This window comes from Topomyia yanbarensis, chromosome 1, assembly GCF_030247195.1.
Source record: "Topomyia yanbarensis strain Yona2022 chromosome 1, ASM3024719v1, whole genome shotgun sequence".
Classification (NCBI taxonomy): Eukaryota; Metazoa; Arthropoda; class Insecta; order Diptera; family Culicidae; genus Topomyia; species Topomyia yanbarensis.
In genome coordinates this window covers 167,613,577-167,636,359 of record NC_080670.1, presented here as the reverse complement: position 1 = coordinate 167,636,359, position 22,783 = coordinate 167,613,577, and the positions used below count along the sequence as shown (strand labels likewise).

Genomic DNA, 22,783 nt, shown 5'->3' with positions numbered 1-22,783 from the left:
GCTTTGGCCCGCGCGGTGCATAATCAGCCGTTACTCCGTTCAAATTCGATCACGTTAGTCATTGGTTTGCTCGATCTCGGATCCGAAAGGGGTGAAATACTCGCGCAGGCAGATAGATACGTTTTGCCACGGTTTCCATGGTGGAGGGAACAGTAGGCGCGAGTGGAGCTTCAAAGTAGCGTATTTTTTTCTTCAGTACTTTTTACTGCTTCGTGGTACTTAATATATTGACCACATACTTTAAGCGATTTAATTCCTCGGACGTTTGCAGGGCTTTTGTCTCACGGTTCGATCTAGTTGGAGATTGAGTGATTTCCGATTTGGTAGTCGGCCGTTATGTGTAATTCAAAGCATTAGTTGTAACTTAGATGATTCAGCAGTCATGAGTCGACGGTCAGTATAATCTAATGTTTTTGATTTTGATGCTCATAGTCAAGTGACATCCGAAGTATTTCACGTAAACAGAATGTTCAATTAACGAAAGTACGGTCATTAATAGTACTTAAATTTACTCACAAGATTATGTTTCGAGAAACCTTGCTGTTGCTGCGTCCTCCCAGGAGATGATTGTTTCTTTGCAAACCATTTGGATAAAATGTTCCATATTAACCTTCAATGGTTTACTGTTGGCAATTGTAAACCAACTTGTACTTTCAAGTGCCTTACTTGTTGGTTAAAGTAGCACGAATTTATTATGAGCAAGAACATACAGCAACCCTGAATACTCCAGACGTTTCGAGATTTCATAAAGATCTTTCAAAGGATCACATAAATGAACTAGGACAGTGGGCGAAATCTCGAATTCAGTTGCCTATTGCGGCGTGAATTTACCGAAATCAGCATTCAGTTTCAACTTCACTTTAAAGCTGACTGATGGTACACGCAGAATTCAGTGCAGAGGAAATAATATAAATCCATTCACCAACCAAGCATTCATTAGTTACATATAGACAAATTCAGAAAGTGGTATCTTTTACATTTTCGAGCATAAGTTAATTGCGTAATCTATGGGGGCATTACTCCTGCACATTGAGCGTTCTGGTTGTCGCGAAGACTCCGCTTTTTTGACAAACTGAGACATCTTCTGCTTTTTAACTTTCTCAGTAACGTCGAACCTACGACAAGCAGTGACGGAAAGCAACCCAAGAAGTTCCCGAGAATCCGATTTCGCATAAGTCTCGTCATTCATCAAGTAGCACTGCGATTTCGTCAACAACTGAATGTAGAGCTTTCGCGCACAATATTTCCTCACTGTATTCTGCCGTTCGCCATGTTTCGACGTCTTTTGAATTTTGTGCGTGTACAGTCTTTCACGTTTTTTGCACCTTGCACAAAAGTTTTGTTTAAATGCAGTTTTTCTACCACGTCTCCCATTGATCTATCGGGATTTCTCTTGAAAACTTCTACTACCCTCTTAAGATCCTTTACACTATACGAAGAATGTTTTTTTGCCTCTTTTTTCCTACCTATCAACGGTCAATCGCTCGTTGTAACACGACTTACTGTAGATTGATCCATTCCCAGTTTCTTGCTAATGGCACGGATTGAGAGATTCGGATTTTCACGAACTCTCCGAGATGTGAGGATTCATTCGCCGATTGACTTTTTTGTAAGATAAGATGGTGGCTTCAGTAGCTTGGCTTTCGTATCGTTATCTGGACCAATTTTATACGATACGAATGACCCGCCGGAAACATCTTTGCCTCTCGACACAAGTCACACTAGGTGGATAGGCTCAGGTACACTTATGCAAAGGGATACAATGTTCTGCACGTCACCGTTTTTTGTCTGACGGCTTGAACCCAGAAAGATACAACCAAAATACATCGACGTTTGTGGCAATAGGCAAACTGAGAGGTCATATTGGTTCCTGTGTCGGACTGAACCGAGATAGACGTCTTTTTATCCATTAGACGACGTTACGTGCCTCGTGTTGTCCACCATCGTTTGTCCGAGTGTCAAACCCCACCTGGATCCCGCAGAAATCACCACACTCCACAGTGTTTTAAAATGTTTTTTTCTTGCTCAAAATTAGTAGCGTCTAAACCTTTAACTTTAGGAGTATAGTTTGTTCAGAGAAGTAGATTGCGCACCTACAGGAATATATTGTTCAGTGATTAATTCCACATATATTTTATTTCCTGAACTAATTAAGATAGAAACTTTGGTCTTCGGCAAAGTTGTAGAAAATATTACTGCAAAAGGAATTACTCAAGACACCATACATCTAACTATGATAGTTGTCAAGTTATGGAACATGTCATATGGAAGACACAGAGAACATAAACAATACGGAAGTATTCTTCACTCCCAAGGGAATGAAGGCACTTCTCGATGAGCGGATATATCAACACCCCCAAGGGGATATTGAGATAGCAGAACGACAACACCCCCGAAGAGTCATTCAAATTCGGCTTAAACCGATTTAGGTTTACAAACTTTCGGCATGATTTTTTGGAAGCCATACCCCTTTTTCGCCCGGAATTCTGAAGAACGGTCCTCGATACTACAAAAATACTGCTGTATTTTCTCTGTAATTGGTTTGGTCCTCAGAAATTCCCAGCAAACTGCCAGCCAGGATTATATATATCTAGCCACATCAAAACAATGCCATATCTTAAACCAAACCCAGTGACACTGGGAATTAATGAGTTAGGAGGAATTAAAAAAAAAACAGGGAAGATCTTTCAACAGATCGTCCTTCAGCACAATCGAAAAGTGACCTTTCTCCAACCTTATTTGCAGTCGATAAGTATTGAGACACGAAGACTCTATATCATAAGCCGAAGCATTGTTCGAGAGAGCACCTATGCGTTTGTGCTTTTTTCCTTCGATTTTTATCAAAATTTTACCCATTTTAAGGAATTAGAAGAATCATGCTTCTCGCAACTGTCAGTATTCACCTAGAGATGGTCGGGTTCGGGTTTTTTGATCCGACCCGAGCCCGATGGGTTTCGGGTCGGGTTCGGGTTTTGTAAATTTAAACTTCTCGGGTTCGGGTCGGGTTCCGGGTTTTCAGATTTGAATTTTTCGGGTCTGGGTTTTTGTAATTTTAAACTTTCGGGTTCAGGTTTTTCGAATTTGGAATTTTCGGATACGGCTCGGGTTCGGGTTTTGAACAGATCACACCAACCATTTCTTGACGCTGTTTACGTCTATACACAACAACCAGTCTTTTTTGTAGTATTTAACTTTACTTCGTGATCCGAATGGATGACACATACAACCGTACTAAATTTTACCACCTTTGAATCGCTAGAATACGTCATATTTTCTAATGCTAAAATATTGTATTTTTATTCATGTATAAAATTTCTTCTTTTCGGAGTCGCAAAGTGCTCGAATTATTTTATTTTTTAAACGAGTTCTTGTGAGAGAGCATTCAACAATAAGTGTTTCACGTCTAAAATCTCAATGCGATTTATTTTTAATGATAATCATTGATAAACCAAGTCAAAGTAAATTTGTCGGAAAATATTATTTCAATCGAGTAGAAATCTACGTGAAGTAGAGACAATCTATCAACGATAGCACTCATATGGTACTGGTATATGAAACAAACACTTTCTGTCACATTGTCCTCGGGCAGGGCCGTTGCATGATCCGGAATCCTTCATGAGAATACATGAATTTCCACGATTTTAACGATCGTAAAAATATTGTGTCTTCTGTTCAACCCATGAGCGGATTTGTAGAAGCTTGGAGTCATTCCGAGAACTCCATTGGAGATGTACTGAATACTGGCGCGCATACCGTACTAGCTAATGATGTGACATCAAGAACGCGTCAGAGAATCTTGATTGACACCCTTCGGCACAAGTTTAAGTTTGACCGCACCAACCAGTAACGCGGGTGACGTCATGTAAACTGTCGAATGCGAATTGCCAATTGACATAGCTTAATTTAATATATGTAATAAATTATACAAAATTCCTCTTGCAAGAATGGTTTTCGATAAAAATTTGAAATTTTGGTTAAGTACGACGGGCAAGGTTGTTTGAATCTGTCATCATTATGGCTCTTGTTTCCCCATGCGTTAACTGCCGATTTATCCTACTTTCCGGTTAAGATATCGACGATTTATAAGTTTCTCAGAACATTACAAATTCGACCTTCAATACTAGCAAATATAAATGCCACTTCCTCTCGCCAGGAATTCTTTTTTCCATAAGCAGATATAACTGGACGCGTATGGTGCTACTTCAGGTTTGAGTGATTCTATAATTCTTTTGGATGAACCTTGAATCCAGCTCGGGTGCCTAAAATTAAAAATCGAGATCTTTGGTTGATTTTCCGCATTAACAAGTTCGGTTCAGATCGGGTTTCTCGAATTATATATTTTTAAATTTTGAAATTATCGGCTTCGGGTCTGGCTCGGGCTTTATAAAATTTTCATTCTCGGGTTCTGGTCGGGTTTTGGGTTTTGCAACTTTAAAATGTTCGGGCTTGGGTCGGGTTCGGGTAGGAATTTATATTCTGACGGTTGGGCCGACGGTTGGAGCTCGTTCGGTACGAGCCAGTTTGCCAACTCATGCGTAATACCGTCATAGTAGAGAGTTACACCTAACACCTCTTCTATGCCAGATTGTGCAAATGTTGGACGATTTACTACGTTAAGTATATGCAGATTTGTGCTACTTAAGTATTCCATTCATTCGGTGCTTCTCAAAACGATCTCTGAGCTGAACCAAATTATATGGTGGGCATTTACATCACTGCCGATTATGAGTGGAAACCCATTTCTGCTACAGTATGATACAACTTGAAAACATCAGAAGGTGCGGTAAATATTCCGAACAATAGACGTATTTCCTGTTTATGTTATCAAGTCATATTGACTGTGATAGCACAAATATCGCGAGTTGTGAGGTCGGATAGAAGACATGCGTCAATAGCACTATTCCCAAGTATACATGTAGGGGAATTGTGGGAGTAACCGACACTGTGGGTAAAACCGACACCCCACAACTTTTCCTAGAAATCAAATTTTTATTCATTTCATAATGATACATTATTATTAGTACGTTTATGTAGAGCATTTGAAGAAAAATTGGATTTACGTTAGTGCGCCGAATGTCAAAAATAAACAAAACATACGACAGCAGCGTTCATACTCGTCTGGATGTAAAATTTCTTTGGTAGATTTTAAGGTTTTAACCGAACAAAAACTTTTCAAATCACCCCATTTTCAGTACCTATTATTATCGGCCTTTCCTATGATCAACTACGTGCATTGAACACGAGTTTGAGAAATTCAATATTTTTAATTGCTTTTATAAAAAAAATGTGCCCTGTTGGGGTAAAACCGACACCCTATGGTTAGGGTAAAACCGACACGCTGTTAAGATGGTTGTGTATACTTGCGATTCATTTCAAAATACTGGGGATTTTTGTGACACTTCAATTAGCCTATTAGAACACTATAGTATTAGCAGAAATACACAGAAATACTTTTATTGTGTTTATTTGTTGTAATTCTCTTTAAAAATCAAAAATTGGAATTTTTGCTTATCTGACTCTATCGAAGCTTTTGCTATTTCTGCAAAAAGCTCATCAAACCGATTTTCTAGTGTTCTCACTTTATCACAATGAGACAATGATATTATGTATACCCCAATAGATCGTTGATGATCAGAGTCCGAAAAATCAAATCTAAAAAAGATAGTTTTACTAAGAAGTGTGTGTATCACTTATAAGTGAATGAATCCAATTAGCAGAACGTAGAACGCTTGCAAATCTTCTCTTATCTTTCGAAATAAAATGACACTGGAGGTTGCAATGATGTGCGCAAGGATTATTTGGAAATACTCATAAATAATCCTATAGCATAAAATACACTTATTTATAGTACTACGCTTTCGAACTTTCTTTCCCTCACTACATGATGAAGCAATAAAAAGCACATATTTGCATCATACATACTCACACTTTATTAATCACGCATATATCTCATTTTTAATAAAGATAAAGATTTTAATAAAGTGGTGAGAAAATAAATTAAAGGGGGTGTCGATCTTACCCGCAGTGCCTACAAAAAGTCACTTTGTTTTCCAAGTTTTACAACCAATAATTTTTAAAGAAATTAATTTTTCGAAGTGCTGAAAAAATTAAGTCTTGTTAGGAATTTTCTGAAGAAGAATTGTGCATAAAAATTATAATTTTATTGGTTTTGTGGCAACTTAGAAAAGTGTTAAGCTTAAGGTGTCGGTTTTAACCATAATTCCCCTACGAGGCATTACACGTGGATTTCTCATGCCATTTTCGATGAAAGCTACGAAGACGGGGTTAAGTAGCTTTCCAACATAGGAGTTTCCTTAATAGAAATACATTTCTTAAAGCAAAGCTTTGAAAACTTTCTTCCTGGACAAGGCGGGATAAATTCATAGTTGTTTGCTTGACATCGCAAACAATTCGGAATTGGTTACTTCAATACGGCTTGAAGGGCTGAGATGAATTATAAAACCAAAATTTTACTAGAGGTTTTGGATAAAAAAAGATCAACATGGGCTCGAAATCAAATTTAGAGGGGAACAGACATCTGGAAAAGAGAAACTTCGTTGAACAAGACTAAATCAATGTTAATTCTTCAAAAGGGCTAAAGAGATTTTTGTAAACAAACTTATTTTGCTCATTATTCCGCTGCCAAGTTGAATTTTATGAAAAATTACACATGAATAAACATCTTTACCCCTGGTAGAATCAATTTGAAATGTTTTCTGGGTTGAAATTATAACAAATTAAGATAAATCAGCAAAACAAAAGTTTGTTTACAAAACTTATTAGCCCTATTCAAAAGTTGATATGGAAATGCTTTTTGGGCCTGATTATGATGTCAGACCTAAGAGAAGAGACGACAACAGGCTTTAGGCCCCGATTAGGCCCTGCAGTAAATCTAAAGACAACAAGCGTTCATCGTTGCCAGATTCCTTTTGTATGCTTTTCGCAATTGCTGAAAATAATTGTACCTCGAAAATCGCACCTGAACCAACAATTTACAATGCATAAGCTGGATTTAAAAATTTATTTTAAATTATATTCGTGTCTCTCTTAACAGTAGACGTAACTATATCGTCATTCAGGACTTTTATTCAATTTGCATGAAATGTTTATGTGTATGAAAAGTAGCCAGAATAGATTCAGCAGCACTGTTTTCCATCCCGTTGGTAAATATAATAAACCAGTGCTGTGCAATCTCATGATGGTCTTTGAATTGTGACGGTAAATATGAAGTGACCGTATCACCACAAAAATGACCGTTATTTCATTTCCATTTTACTCGGTTAGTTTTTCAGATAACTATCTCTCACAGAAGCCGTGCAAGAGAGAACGCATTAAAATGATAAATAGATTGAGTACCATTTATTTTGTATTGGTATGGTAAACGAAATATTATCAGTGTATTGTATTCAGGCAGCATGCGGTGCTTTGTTAATTTTGTCTCCACATTTCTGTTCCTTTTATGCATAGCTATTTATGTGAAACCGCCTGTTTGTTTATTCTAGCTTGTTGTTTGTAAGATGACCGTCAAAACTGTATTTATATTGTTAATAAAATGACGGTTAGTTCCCCTTCTTCTCAATAATGATATCAATGAGTGAGAGATTCAGAAGAGAACCGTCTGACTGTTGTCAATCCATTGGAATGAGAACCGTAATTCAATAAGCATCGCTTACTGTTTTAACTGCTAACCGTTTCATTCTCTTTTGTCTAGCTGGTTTGCCATCAGTACCGTGATAGAGCTCGGCACTGTAATAAACGCTCATGATTGGCAAAACGACCAATCAGAAGCTGGTTCAATATTGAGGTTAGGACTGGATCAAATTGGCTACGCGTTTGTCTTCTCTTCTCTTAGTGTCAGACGTAAACAAAGCGTTTACAGGAACCTTGAAAATGGTTGTTTACACACTCAGATTTTATTTCACTGTTCGGTAAACGTTATAACGAAATAATTAGGTAATCAAAGTGCGAGTCAGTTAGTAGTTTTCGAAACATATATATAAAAGATTTTGAATTGCAATAAATTATCCGTTTACATAAAAAGAATTCCAACACTCCATATCTAACGATCTTCAAATAAAATCAGAATGTACCGACAGTGTTCTGTACCTTTGTTCGTCAAAAATTACCGAACTGTTCTCTAGTTTTTGACAGATCGCCAATAAATTTGATTTCCGAACGTCTTGCTATAAATTCAATTACCGAACGTTTAGCTGTTGAAAGTTCGGTAAAACATTACTGAATACTGCGAAAATTTCTAAGTTTATAGGCTTGACGTATTCAGTAAAATAAGCTAAGAAATTTGTGGTCATTTCGTGATATCCACATGTATGTAAACAAAATCGTCAAATGAAATAGTTTTACAATACAATTTCACAGAATTTGATCCGTCAATATGTTTACACACCATACAATGATTGGACAACAGTTTTGTGACCATTTATTATTGTTTAGTTCATCAAACTTTACATTGAAAGGATATATTCGTAAATCACTGAGAATTTGTTTCGTACAGACAATTTTCATAAAATATACGAATTTTTCGTACATATGATGACTCATTCGTATTGAAACACTTATTTTTTATTACGAGTTTTTCGTAAAAACCGCGAAACGGCATTCGTTGGCTTATTACGAATCGGATTCATTAGGTAAACGAATTGTTCGCTGATAGGAAAGTTTTTATAATATTTACGAGCACCATTCGTTAATTCGTCAACGTCAAAAGAGCTTCAACAGAGGTAGAATATTGTGGCATTGTTGTTATACGTCAGATAATTGAACGTCACGACGCACAGTGGCTAGAGGCTGGCCAAAACCTCAAAAATTTATATTTGAAATATTGATATTTTATATTTTTCCTTAATTTCTCATGTATTGAATGACGTATATTCAAAATTCAAAAGAACACGATTTTTAACATGAGTTTAAAGGTAGCAAAGTCCGAACTTTTTATTGATTTTCATTTCCGAAACTAAAACTTGTTTCATTGTGTAGAGGAAGGAAAGAACTTGGATAGTAAATAAAATACATTTGGTAAATTTGCTTGGAACTATGACTTTTTCGTTTAAATATTTTTGAGGTGGCCAGATCAAAAATACTTTCTTCACTAATGTATTCTGTACAAATTTCGGAATCATTTCGGAACGGTCACATAGTATACATTCTATGGGAAATAACCGCTACTTTTCGAATATCATGGTCTCGTTCTGCGCCTAGGTGCGCAAAAAGGTTTAAGGAGATTTTGAAGCTTTGTTGCTGATATGGAGGCGCATGGTGTTTTGTCTAAAATATTTAGACAATCTACAGTAAACCAACGCGTTATACAATGGATTTAAAGTAATGATCTTCATTTTTTATGGTATTGCTGACATTGGTGAACAGTAACGGAAAATCTATCATGAAAACGGGATCATAGTTATAAGAAAGGTTCAATGACACTGTATGGAAAAATGCATTTAATATTTTACGACTTTTGACATCAAAAATGAGCTCAGCAGCTCAAAATTAGCTTAAATTGAGAATTTCAGCCAAATTAGGTAACATTCGAGGTTTTGTCCGACTTTTGTTTGAAGACCCGCCACTGTGCGACGGTCAAACAGTCAGTGACCATATCCGTGTCCACCGATTACAGGAAGATTTCCTGAACCTCTTTCGCTTCCAGTTGATCCAGAATCCAAAGCAGTGCTGATTCGGTCGGATTCATTTGAGCCATCGCGAACTGTTCGTTAGTTTTGTATGAATAAGTACAGAGAACAGACATCCATGATCGAACAAAAACTTGTGTAAACTTTTGAATGAATATATGTTGTTTGTTTATTTATTAAGGCTTTAACCTCGAGGGTCATTCGCCTTTTTGAAAATAATGTACATTTCAAAAATTACAAATTCAAAATTTCATTCAAAATAGATATCAAAATATATATAAACCATCGAACATTATTTTTGTCGACTATCCTGGGTGCACTGCTTTCCGTTTCTTGTGTTGACTTTCTTTCTCGGTGGTGAGCGATGGTCGGGTGTACCTTCTGCTGCTTGCTGATCAGTCTGTCTGCCTTCCCCCTCGCTTGTGTTTGTGTCCATATCGTCATCACTAGAATGGTTGTCGCTGTTAGATTTTTGGTGCTTTTTGTGTTTTCGAGTGACTTTGATATAGCCGTCTTCTTTCTTGTTTATTTCATCCCTGCGTACGGTGAGTATTGGCTTTGGGATGCCGTGGAATATTGTTGGTCCGACATTCATTTGTTGGCCGGCTGTTTGTTGTGTATCAGCAAATGTTGAAGGCTGTTTGGTAGTGGTGGCTGAAGATGAGTTTTTTTTAGTTGTTTTGGCGCATGGCTTACCGTAGTGTGCAGTCTGATTACAGAACTGACACGTGGGCACCTGCCCAGGGTATGTGCATAGGGTTCTTTGTATGTAGTTAACACCTTGAGATGATCTGCCCTCGAAAGTCAAGTAAGATGGTATAGGTTGGTACAGCCGCATTCGCACAACCCGAACACCGTTGAGAATGCCAGGGAAAAAGTTTCTCCAAGTGTCGTTAGAGACGGATTCCACTTCTCCATACTTCGACATGAATCTTTTAATATAATCCGTGCTAGTACGAGGTGCCAGATCATGGAGGCGAATTTCCGTTAGATCAAGGTCCATATACACGGGGATCTTGGTTTTGACGTTTTCATATTCGACGTCATGTTGCATGTTGTTCTTTGCTACGAACCTTTCTGCCTCGGCTAAGGAGTTGAACGTTATTAGTACTACATTCCTGGTGTGGTGAAGCTGGACGTGTGATATCTCTGTAAGATCAAGTTCCATTTTCACCTTGACCAATTGTTCCACCTCGCGCACTGAAGGTCTAAGACGGGTTTGCGAAAAATCAATCGCGATTGTGTTCTCCCGTAATGGGCGAAATTTATTTTGTTGTTCACTCATTTCACTCGCAGTTAGCTGCAACGGAACTTTCCTGTGTCTATATGCTACACGTACACGTTAGAGCGGCGCGGCGCGGGTAGTATTTTTTGTTTGTGTGCTGTTCGCAAGCAGGTCGCTTTTTGGCTTCTGATCTGTACGAGATGAGGAAGCAGACTGGATTGAATGAATATACTTTAAAACACCACCACAACAACTTATCCCAACTATCCGTCAAATCCATTCCGGAACCGGTTCGAAATACTGAATGGATTCAGTGTGGAGTTTGGTTCAAAGAAAACAACCGATTCCGACTCAATCGGTTGATGCATTTGAGCACTGAATCCACTCAGAAGTCCGAACCGGTTCCGGAATGGTTTGACGGGGTAGAGGTATAACCGCTGTCAATTCAATCGAACTCAGCCACTAAACAACATGATGACAGTAGCGCACCTACTTTAGATACCCCAACTACCTTCAAAACCGTTAGGGATTTTTACACAAGTTGAGTGATGAAAATGGACGTCTGTTCTCTGTGGAATAAGTTTGAGTTTTTCTCTCTTCCGGGATAATTCACAAAGAAACCGAGCTCGTTCCATATTCTGCCGGAGCTCTGTCAAAATAATACGCTATCAAATGCGAAAACTTTTTTAAGATGAACGAAATGAATTCTTGCGACCAACGAAATCGTTCGTAATATACACAAAACACAAACGTTTATTAAAACAAACGAATCATTTCGTTTCATTCGCGAAAATAATGTTGTTATCAACGATTCACCAAGCGGCCATTCTTCAGTTCAAGAAATGAACGAAACCTATTATTTACAATACTACTTCCTTGCAGAAAATGACGAATAAACTCGTGTATTTCACGATCAATTTCATTATATTCACGAATTTATATTTTCAGTGTAAATTTGCTGATTTTTGTCCTGCTAGTAAATATTTGCAAGCGGTGCTGACAACATTATTCGAATTATATGATCCTACATGTGAGTGTATAATTACGTGTTGTAGGTGGTCGATCCCCCAACACGCGCGCTTTAAGAAAAAAGATCTTTTCTACTCACTACCCAGTTGCTTAACTTATGTCCGACACTCTATATCACCGATTACGTCAGCACAGCTTCAACGAGTATCCAAGCTACTTGTCATGAAATCCCAAAAATTAATGATTGGTTCGGTTGTCATCCGAGCGACTAAATTGCATTTTGTCGTAATCACACAAAAACTGTTGCCTTATTTATGCTCCGTCGAATTTGGTTAAAAAAACTCGACTATAGCATTGTTTTGTAAAGCAATCAAACAGGGGACCCACCTTTCACCAGCGCTGAAAATGGATGGTTTGCTGTTTTATTTCGCCGCTCCAAATTACCATAAATTTGCGTATTTCATTGTTGACTAATGACATGTATATTATGAGATAAAATGTTACATAATAATTATACTGGACTTTCTTTACAAGTTGGTGCATTTCGTTTTCGGTTACCGGATTCGATTCGTCGTTGTGAACGAAATAATATCTCAAATTGTCTTCGATTGGCACCTCTAAAGACAGTGGAAGCGATTTGATTTCGTTTATATCATTACTAAATACAGGCTAGTAATACAGGGGTGATGGAACCTGTGAACAGTATATTTGTAGACAAACATGTGAAATCATCCTAAGTGAAAATGAGATTGTTAGTTTTAAATAACTGCATAGTTCTCCGATATATACTGAAACAACATTGCATTTGATGACACCGCAATGATCGAAAGAGAAAGTAAACAAAGACAGGCACTCATTTGCACTTAGGACCATTTGGCATATTTCTTGAGCGTTTTTTCAAAACGTCATATCTGCAATGAGTTACTCACTTTGTTTACTTTCTCTTTCGATTTTTACTGCGTCACTATAACACTTTTCACTTATTTTACAGTACAGATCGAAAGACGGTGGTTTTAACTAGCATATTATGCAAAGAGTTGAGGGATAAATGTTAAAATGACCGAATTATTAACAGAAGAGAAAGTAAACAAAGAGAGTAACTCATTGCAGATATGACGTTTTGAAAAAACGCTCAAGATTTGTCTAGATTTGACGAATGCTTCGTTGCGACGTGCTGTATTGTATGGTGCTCCCAAAAACTAGTAAGGTTTAGGTATATCTGGAATTATTACCTTAAATGTTGTAGGTATTAACACTTATTAGTATTATCCCAGGACTGTTCCTTACTTCCAAACCAATCTCGGACTAGATCGTGATTGGATAAAATTGATGTCAGCAGGCGAATGACTAGGAAACAAGAGGTACTAGAGGGCTATCTGCAAGAGTTGTCAGACTGTTGGGCGGAATATGAACGATGAATTTAAGGTTATCCCACGACTTGTGTTTTTTATCCAGTTCACATGAATCGGGTGATGGGAAACAAGCTTTCGTTTCCAACAACACTTATAAAACCACATCAAATATAGATTCGAGTCTTCTTTAAAGCCTAATCTACTCTAATTTTAGAATTCAAGCCAATTCTCGTCAAATTTGTTCATAAATTATCAATTTTTAATCTAATCAAATAAAGAACATAGCAAAATCCACATATTGGCAACAGTGTTGTGTTACTTTCTACAGGGATTAAAAGAAAAGCGCAAAAAGAAGCCAGCTGGCGGATCCTGTCCTGGGTAGTTAGTATCTATCGAACTGAAGCTATTGCGTTTGATCTGAATGGTCGCCGCTGTAACAATGCTGCCAGAGACTATGCGTAATGAATTTAGACTATTGTGAATAGGTTATTTTGTTTGTTAAGAATATGCTGCGAAATCAAACGATTTTGCTTTATTTTTGTCTTAGTTTCAATTCAATAATACACGAGCGTAATTTAAAAAGGATGTTGAGTGCCGAGCACAGTGAACTTCAGGCCTCACCCAGACAAATTATCTCACAACTACCAATAAAAAATATCATTTAATCAAAACTTGTAAATGACCCGCTGCTTAAAGGTTCCCCCACACTGACGCGATTATGTCGCAGCGACTGCGAAAATTTCGCTTAGCGATTTCGTCGCGCTTCCTGCGACAGTGCGATTCGCATGTGTGCCCACACCGGCGCGAATTTCGCATTACAAGCGACACAAAATGACATTTGCAAACTATAGTAGCTAGATGGGACAACCTCAATTTTAATCTCATGGTAATACGACGTATGTTGTCCTAAAATTAAAAAAAAAATATTTTTCCATTGTTTTATCAGCCATTCAGTGAGAATAGTGTATTTGTCCGCGTGTCTTTATATTTAAAACATCTTTGCGTGAAGCAGGTCGTTTACTCGACACAGTCTAGACACAGTAAGAAAACAAACAAGAAGAGAGGATAGTAAATCAGTTGACTATAAATATTGCATTATTCAACAATCTGTTTTCAACTATAGTATACCAAGAAGCGCAGTGCTCGTTCAGCAACACAGAAATATACCTCAGAAGAATCAACTTTCACCGCTGACCAGGTTCGTGTTCTTATCCGCGAATGTGACATTCGAGGTCGTAAACTACTGTTTGATTCCAGTGCGGTCGAGAAAATTTCCGGCGAATCCAATGCAGCAACAACGTCCACTTGCAGTACCGCAATACAAAGCCACAAAGCGATCTAACAGCGTGGGAAATTTTATCATCGCAAAATTTTATATCAGCACAACAGCTATACCAAAAGCGATACCACGTCGATGGCCGAAATGATTTTTGGTTCTGCACCTATAGTCTTCCAGGACAGCAGTTTGAAGGTACATTGATTAAAAACTCGAAAAACCATTAAGTATGCTTACGTGTTTCAGTAGCCAACAGTAGCAGCAACAGCAGTAAAAAAGTATCCACTTCCACCTACTTGGGCTATTAACTGCCAAGTATCGGTCAGAATGCACTATACAACGGCCGACATACGTCGGAAAGTGATCGTAGCTCTATAGGTACAACGTCACTACGGTCGTTTACTGTTACTTCGTCCACTTTGACGTAATATGATACTTCGTACAACCACAGACAAAGGCCACCACTGCCAATCGAGTTTGCGCATTTGGAGCATCTGGCAGATCCGAGACTTTCAACCAAAAGTGGCCTTGACTCAGGGTATGGTGGAACGGAACCTTGGGCGTTTTCATCAAGTCAACCACGCCATCGCACCAAAACAGTCTAGCATCAATTTCTAGTGATTTCGAAGACTTAGTTTAGATACCAGTATTGATTGAGCCAGTGGTAAAAATCGACGGAATAGTGAAACCATAGTACTGACTAGACAAAAAGCGTTTAGCGGGGAAGTTCTTTCCACTGCAACCAATTATCGCGGGAGACCTTTGCACAAAAAGGCACGTCTAGGAATTGTGCTGTGCGTTCAACTAAACGATGACATGCTGCAGGAAATTGAAGCATTCAGCTCGGAACACATGAGTATATTTGAATCAATGCTGTGTCGTTTAAGAATGGCGGCGGAAAACGCAAGCTACAGGTAGCCGCAGTTACTCCAGGTAGGCTTGATAGAAACCCTTCACTTACCTGTTCAAACAGTTGTGTTAATTTATTGCTACAGATAATGCTGGCTGCCGGCATAACACAGCAGTGCCCAGTGGATTTTTTTACTGTACCCAAACTGGTAAGTCCCATGTGGCTAACGCTAAGCAGTGGTGCGTGCACTCTTGGAACTCAAAGCAGTACATGTTCTAATCGGGCTGCGCTTAAAATTGATAATAATTTTATGAACGATCTTTGTTACCTGCTATTGCTGGCCGACATTAAGGATACACATTTTTTCATCAGCGCACTACTAACGGCGATATTAAAGTACTACCTGGGCTGGGTGAGTACCATTGCCCCTGTGAGTGGTTCCGCTTACGAAGCAGATACAGATTGCGCTACAATACAGCGATAGAAGGAGAAGCGGTGCAAACTAACTACCAATCACCCGTACATCGTACTGTGGGTCCAATGTAGCTATTTGTATGGAACCGTCGGACACCCGGTGAAACTGTCGAGAACAATGATCTGCAGAAGCCCCCAATTGAGCAATACCATGGATAAAATTCTAAATGAGCTATCTTACGTCGTAAGATGTAGCGAGATCAAGCGGGTTGTCCTCGCAGAGGCTTTCGACGAGTATAAAGCTGAGCAGGCATTCGCTGCGCAAAAGATTATAAATAATTATTCGCTCCTTATGTTAATTGTTAACTTTAATCAAAAATGCTTTTCCTTGACCTGATGTACAGTGTAAATTAACAGATTTTCGTACGTAATAAAACTGCAAAATTACGAAAAATACAAATTATAGCAACAGTGTCGTAAGGTTTGGTGGAAATAACTGTGGAGAAAATAGAGGATTACACAAATCCCCCAGATTCTTGCGATCCGGATCTGCGATGGTTCGTTCGGCAACCACGACCAAAGACTGAACTTCGATGGCTGGTAATGAATAAGTCTTGCTGAGAGCGAACTGGTCGGAGTTACGTCAGACCGGGCTAAGTGACAATATATTGATTTCGAGAAAGGCAAATTTAAAGTTTAAATTGTAGCATACTTTATATTGTATATACTATTGAGGAAAGGATAACAGTTGACTGAACAGTTCCAGATTGCCATTCGTATTAGTTTCCAGACTAGTGTCCGACTGAAAGTTGGGAAGGGCGTATGCAAGTTGGTTACTTATATGGCTGAAACTAGAATATAGTTATTGCCTTTTTTTGCTATAGCATACCATCCGAGAATACACAATTGATAGCTTCATAAACTAACCGGTTCCATGTAATTTTACGGTGCGTTCTCCAAATTGCAATCTTCTTAACAATCTTTTTTTCAATAGTTTTTTACAAATCTCGTACATTCAGTGCATTTTTGTACAAGTAAATTCCATCGTGAATACAACCGGTGGGAGCTTCATGAGATCGATTGAATAGCGGTCTTCAGTAGGCTGATTTGTTCACATCTAGCTGCGTCAGGAACACCCGGTTCTCTTTTTGAATATTTCCCTAGACGTTGTCCTCATTGACAAAGTAGTAAATTCTACTTAAAGGACAGTACGTATCGGAGCTGGAGTATTTTTTACCACTGGTTGGATCTACAAAGTAGAAATCGTTGTTCTCTCGTATAATGACAAAAGTACTATCGCCTGTTAGGAGACTTTGTCCTAAGATAAGATACACATCGTACTCCAAAAAGATGTAAAACAAGGTAATAAAACACCTTAATCCTTCGGCGAAGCTTGGCTTCATAAATATTGTCTATCTTTGGAACCGATTAAAAATTACTCGGTTAGTGGACCGAATTCCGCCAATTTGTGAACATGCGTCCATGTTGTAGTGAATAGGAATTGGCGAAACATATCGCCTATATATCATTAGCTTCACGTTTTCATCGATCACAAAGGGAACGTTGATCGAACCAAGCAGCCTTGTAACGCAGACCCTTTCGCCACTGATCAACATTGCTAGCGGTAGCATCCCCTCCTGGGAAACTCGCTGCGGTACTCCTCTCCTCACAGATAAATACGCACCAGTCTGCTGCAACACCACACACTCCAGCCCGTTGGTGCCGAACTTGAGAGTCTCCACATTCGGTACCAGGATTATAAACAACCCACTGAGACGTCCAAAAAATTGTTTCAAAATCGTTCAACACGGATCCAACGATGGACGTTCGTTGAACGGTTATTTGGACGATGTCCAAATTGGTCCAACGTCCTTCATTGGACGATTTTGAAACCAACCGTTCTTAGAGGGAAGGAGATGTAAGTTAACTCTCGCATATACGACAGATTAGATCCGGTTAGCATAGAGGCGAAGACTACATATTAAGAAGACTGATATCTCTTTCCTTCCCCCATACAAACGAGAAGCGACAGAGGTTACAGCACCTCTATTGTCTGAAGGTAGGAAGCTTAATGTAAAAGTGTATATGTGTGTGTGCATCACTATGGGAAGTACCACCTTTACCCGCAAGTGGCGTTGCTGTTACTGTCTCCAGATTCTGGACAGAGTTAGCAGTCTTCTTGATATGCAGTCTTCGATAGAGGTGTACTCAGATGATTCGTCGTTGCTGCGCGTATATCCGACCAGAAGCAGTGGGGTTTTGATTTCGAATGTTCTCTCAATCTAGGCGGACAGATACATGTACATATACTCGTGAGAAATTGAGCAGCTATCAGTAGGTCTGTTCCAGGAGAAACTGGAAGTACTCCGGAGAAAATCGTTCCTTTACTCTCTTCTTCTTTTTTTTCTTCTTCTGGTAGCAAACCGGAGTAAAAAGGAGCAAGAATTTTTTGCTCCTGTTCTCCGGAGTGATTTCCTTGTACTGGAACAAAGCTAGTGTGAGTATATTTTGATTTGGTGTGCACTTGCTCTATTGGGTTATACCGTTAACCAACATACAGAACTTGCTCGACGAGAGGTTGCTATTTATTCGTCCAGTTGAAGAAACATGATTATCATCTGATCGCATGGGAATTCCGATCGAGTCCGTACCCAAGATGTCATCGATTATCTTTATGTTGTGAGGAACTTCATTCTCCCGCTCGATTTGCGGTATGAATTTTATATTCTTATTTTTCAGATTGTTATGGAATCTTTGGCATAACATGTTCAACCGTTCATTGGCGTTAATTTCTTCCCTCAAACAAAATGCTAAAACATCTTCGTTGAACAAGAAATGATCGTCCTTTTCCGGGAGGCCTTTCTCATCATCCGTATTATTACCGACGTTTCTTTTTTCCAATGCTTTCACTAATTCTTCTACGGCGGAATCGTTGGGTTCGTCGAACTATTTTTCGATCAGCTCTTTGGAAAGATGAGTCCGCTTTGGAATATTTTTTATTCTCGAAGGACTTGAAGCACTGGATTATAGTAGGGTAAGGTGGGGCAAATCCGACCGTTGGGTAAACCCGACCACCCTCTGTTACCGAAAATCAGAAGCACTACGCGAACTAATATCAATGTTGTCGTGTAGTGCATCGAAAATAATCATAATGGTGGTATGACAGTATTTTATTAGTCTACATTAAGATGCTCATACAACAAAAAGTGTGTTTTTACAATTTTTTATTTGACTTTTGTGCATCATTGACTACAGGATATTTCTGATTCTTAAAGTGATTACATAATAAATGTAAGTGGATTTAAAATCTTTGATTTAAGTCCTACAAAGTACATAGATGAATTTAGTTCAACCTTTTTCATATATTTTTTAATTGCATCGTAAAGAAAAATGACGCGGTGGGGCAAATCCGACCTCAAAATATTGGGGTAAATCCGACCGCTTTTTTGCTAAGAAAATTTTTATTTATCAAATTGAAATATATTTTTATTGTTATTATTTATTATTTTTATGCAAAATGGTTCATAGTAACAAACGAAAGACACAAAAACGTGATAATTATAGTATTCCTCAAGCAATTGCTCCGATGCAAATGGGAATATCATTACGTGCTACTGCTCGTGATTTTAGCATTCCAACATTAATATTGAACTCCATTTTCTTCATGTTACAATTCAATAACACAACATTCATTTATCTATCATTGAAAAACCATAAAATATGAGTAATATCCGCACTAAATCAACCAAAAACATAGGGGGTCGGATTTACCCCACCATTTTTGAAAGCAGCAAAAATGAACATTTTTGTAAAACGCTTGTATCTCAAGATATTCCGAAGATCTAAATAAAATGCTTTTTTACGTTTTAACGACATTCAATTAGCTAGAGATTACTGCGTACACTGAAAAAAATCCAAACGTTAATTCTATTTGCTTCAAACCGCTTAAAATTCATATGAAGAAGAAATGCTATTGTTATCACGCGCACACATACCTTCTATGTGTCAACTGTATAAACTATGTATGCACACACGTAAGTTATATGTGCATATTGCTATAGAATGGGGTTTTATGTGCCTAATAGTTATGAAATGTGAATGTAAGATTAATATTTCTTGTAAATACACACATTAGGTTAATGTGCCAGCAAATAGTGTCTATATGCCTCCGTTAATTGCAAAAATCTATGTGTAAAATCAATAGGCATAACGTTTACTTTTTTTTGAGTGTAGGGAAAGTTATGAAACCTAGAGCCATAGTACTCAAGTGAGAGCAAGGATGTGAAGTAAACAGATCGGAAAACTAGAAGTGGCAGGGTCATTAGAACAGGCCTAATATCGTGCGGGCTTAATTTTTGCCTTCTGATAATGAGGGTCGAGCTTAGGCAGAATAACTACGAATCACCCGAGTTCACTATCATGTGTCCTTGATAAAGGTAGACTATCTATCTTTACCGTGACAACCGGCAAAAATTAAGCCACGCAAGATCACCACTGAAAACCTGTCGACGATTAGCATCAATCTGAATGATGATTGCTGCTGTTCATCTCTGTATGCCTTTTGAATGCCGGGATAGATTTTTATTAGACTATTGTCACTGTTCTTACAGTCGTGGCGGGTTTGCTACATTGTGTAAGGAAATGGCTGTGTCTACAGCGGCTACCCACCGCTGCCGATGGATTCCCATCAGTTTCTTTTTCTTTTTTCCCTTTTTTATTTCGACTATGTTAGTCACATTTTCTTTTTTACGTTTTAACGACATTCAATTAGCTAGAGATTACTGGGTAGGGAATGGGTTCTAATGACCCTGCCACTTCTAGTTTTCCGATCTGTTTACTTCACATCCTTGCTCTCACTTGAGTACTATGGCTCTAAGTTTCATAACTTTCCCTACCCAGTAATCTCTAGCTAATTGAATGTCGTTAAAACGTAAAAAAGAAAATGTGACTAACATAGTCGAAATAAAAAAGGGAAAAAATAAATAAAATGCTATATACAGAAAGTTGCCCAGAAGTCTAACCTTTAATTTGGTATATAAAACGACTTGATCCGATGTAAAATGTGCATTTTACAGCCAAAACCATTTACTAGGTCGGATTTGCCCCACCTTACCCTAAATAGCTCTAACCACCCTACTTTCAATTCAATTTTACCGCTCCAGTATTTATTCGATTTACCTGGCTTTCACACGGTATGTAATCTTCGTTTTCAAATAGTTTTGTTGGACTTGGTAGTGGTATAGAAACGTCCATCAGTTTGGTTTTGAAATTTAGGCGATTTTTTTCGTATAACTATATTCATTTTTTTCGGAATTCTGGTCAACTTATGTAAAGTTGAGATGCGCCAAATGACAATAGTTGATTAGTCTGCGCCATCTTGAATATCTGGCGAACACCCAGCGACTGTGACACAATGCTCGCACGCAGCGATTGTTCAAAAATCGCTGCAATTTCGCAACAGCCGACGCGAAAAGTTCGCGTCAGTATGGGAGCGCACATCTGTCGCCATGAGCAGAGTTGCTAGCGACAAGTCGCTTCGCGAAATTTTCGCAGTCGCTGCGACAAAATCGCGTCAGTGTGGGAGAACCTTAATGCCAGTTCAGATAATGACGATCATCACCCGATGTAATAGCATTGCAGCCGGGTTCAACAATTATACTTTCACAGTACAAACTGGTTTCGCAATTGCATTTAAATTATCACTTCACAAACCTACGCCGATTACGCGTTTCCGCCAACGACCCTTCATCGACCAGCAACGCCCGATCCTCCGCCGCCATGATCTCGCAGAGATACGTATTTCAGTCACTAGAAGAAGAAGAAGAAAACAAATTGAGTTGGGGCATTTCCAGTTTCGGGAAAAAATAAACCACTTGCTACAACGAATCCAGCAAGCAATTAATCATCTGCTCACACGTGATGAGCCTCCAAGTCACGTTATGCCACATTCGCACGCGCGCGCGCACCTGGCCGCACCTTGGCGGAATCTGCTCCGGGTTATCTAATCGGCATATTATAGCGAACCATCGAAACAAATTATCATGATCCACCAATTGAACGCGTGAATCCAATTTGTAGTCGGTAAATCTAAGTTGTTGTCCAGTTGCGGGGAGCCTGTGTTGACTTGATTGATGATAAAAAAGACGAGTACGTGCGGTTATTGCTACCTACTACGATCGATTAAGGACAATCAATCTCGGAACGCACACAAAATTATATGTTTTTGTTGTTTTCGTTATGTATTACAAGAAAATTATTGAATTAGTAGGTATGGTAGATATTTGTCGGTAATGTATTGCGTATTAGGTACTGGAAAACGAATTTTACTAATTTCGTACGTATTAGCTTAATGTCTGAGAAAATTAATTGCATGAATGTTTTTTTTTACTTAGTGTTAAAATAACTCATGTGTTGGTTTATATCCAAAAAAGAAAAAGTTGGATTTAGCCAAAACCAATTACATTTTGCATAGTGCTAGGCGTTTAGCTACTAGACCAAAAAAAACGTTTTGAATTTCTCATCAGTAAAGTTATGTACTTGCTTTCTGAAACATCACTCCGGACGAGCCAGTTGCTTTTGGCATTACTTGTATTCAGCGTCTAACTGGTTCCAGTTTAGTGATAATTTGGATGTATCGTTAAACTGGCCCCAAGCTGGTGCTAATAACTGATCCGCTGAAATTTTCTGGATCTCGGTTGGTCTTGTAGCCGAAAGCAGTGGTTCGTCTCGATCTATTGCGATGCATACTGAGCTCAAATGTAGATTATAACTTCCAGACGCCCTAAATTGACAACTGATCTGATAGGCAATTCGAAATGGAGCTCAAATTTGGGATGTACTGGTAATGTTTCACAGTTCCTTCATTCAAATTTTTACACAAGCATTTTATACTTATTTATTCGAACATGAATATCCGTTTCTGAGGCCCTGCACACCACCACTGCATCGGCGTAAACAATTCCGCAAAATATCTAGGGCATGCAGCAGGATCGTGTGCCCTGGCGTCGTAAACAACGATAAGCGCGTGGAGGAGAAACTCACGTTGAACCGACG

The 22,783-nt window shown here is 38.5% G+C and overlaps 1 protein-coding gene and 1 long non-coding RNA gene across 4 annotated transcripts in view; both read left to right on the top strand.

The window, feature by feature from the left end:
- The window catches only part of LOC131680582 (uncharacterized), a 483,677-nt gene that overhangs the window by 412,289 nt on the left and 48,605 nt on the right, over nucleotides 1-22,783 (top strand). The window lies entirely within an intron of this gene.
- Nucleotides 14,341-16,195, top strand: LOC131680693 (uncharacterized). Its single transcript, XR_009303864.1, has 3 exons — nucleotides 14,341-14,388; nucleotides 14,448-15,399; nucleotides 15,462-16,195. It is a non-coding gene; the product is annotated as an uncharacterized LOC131680693 (long non-coding RNA).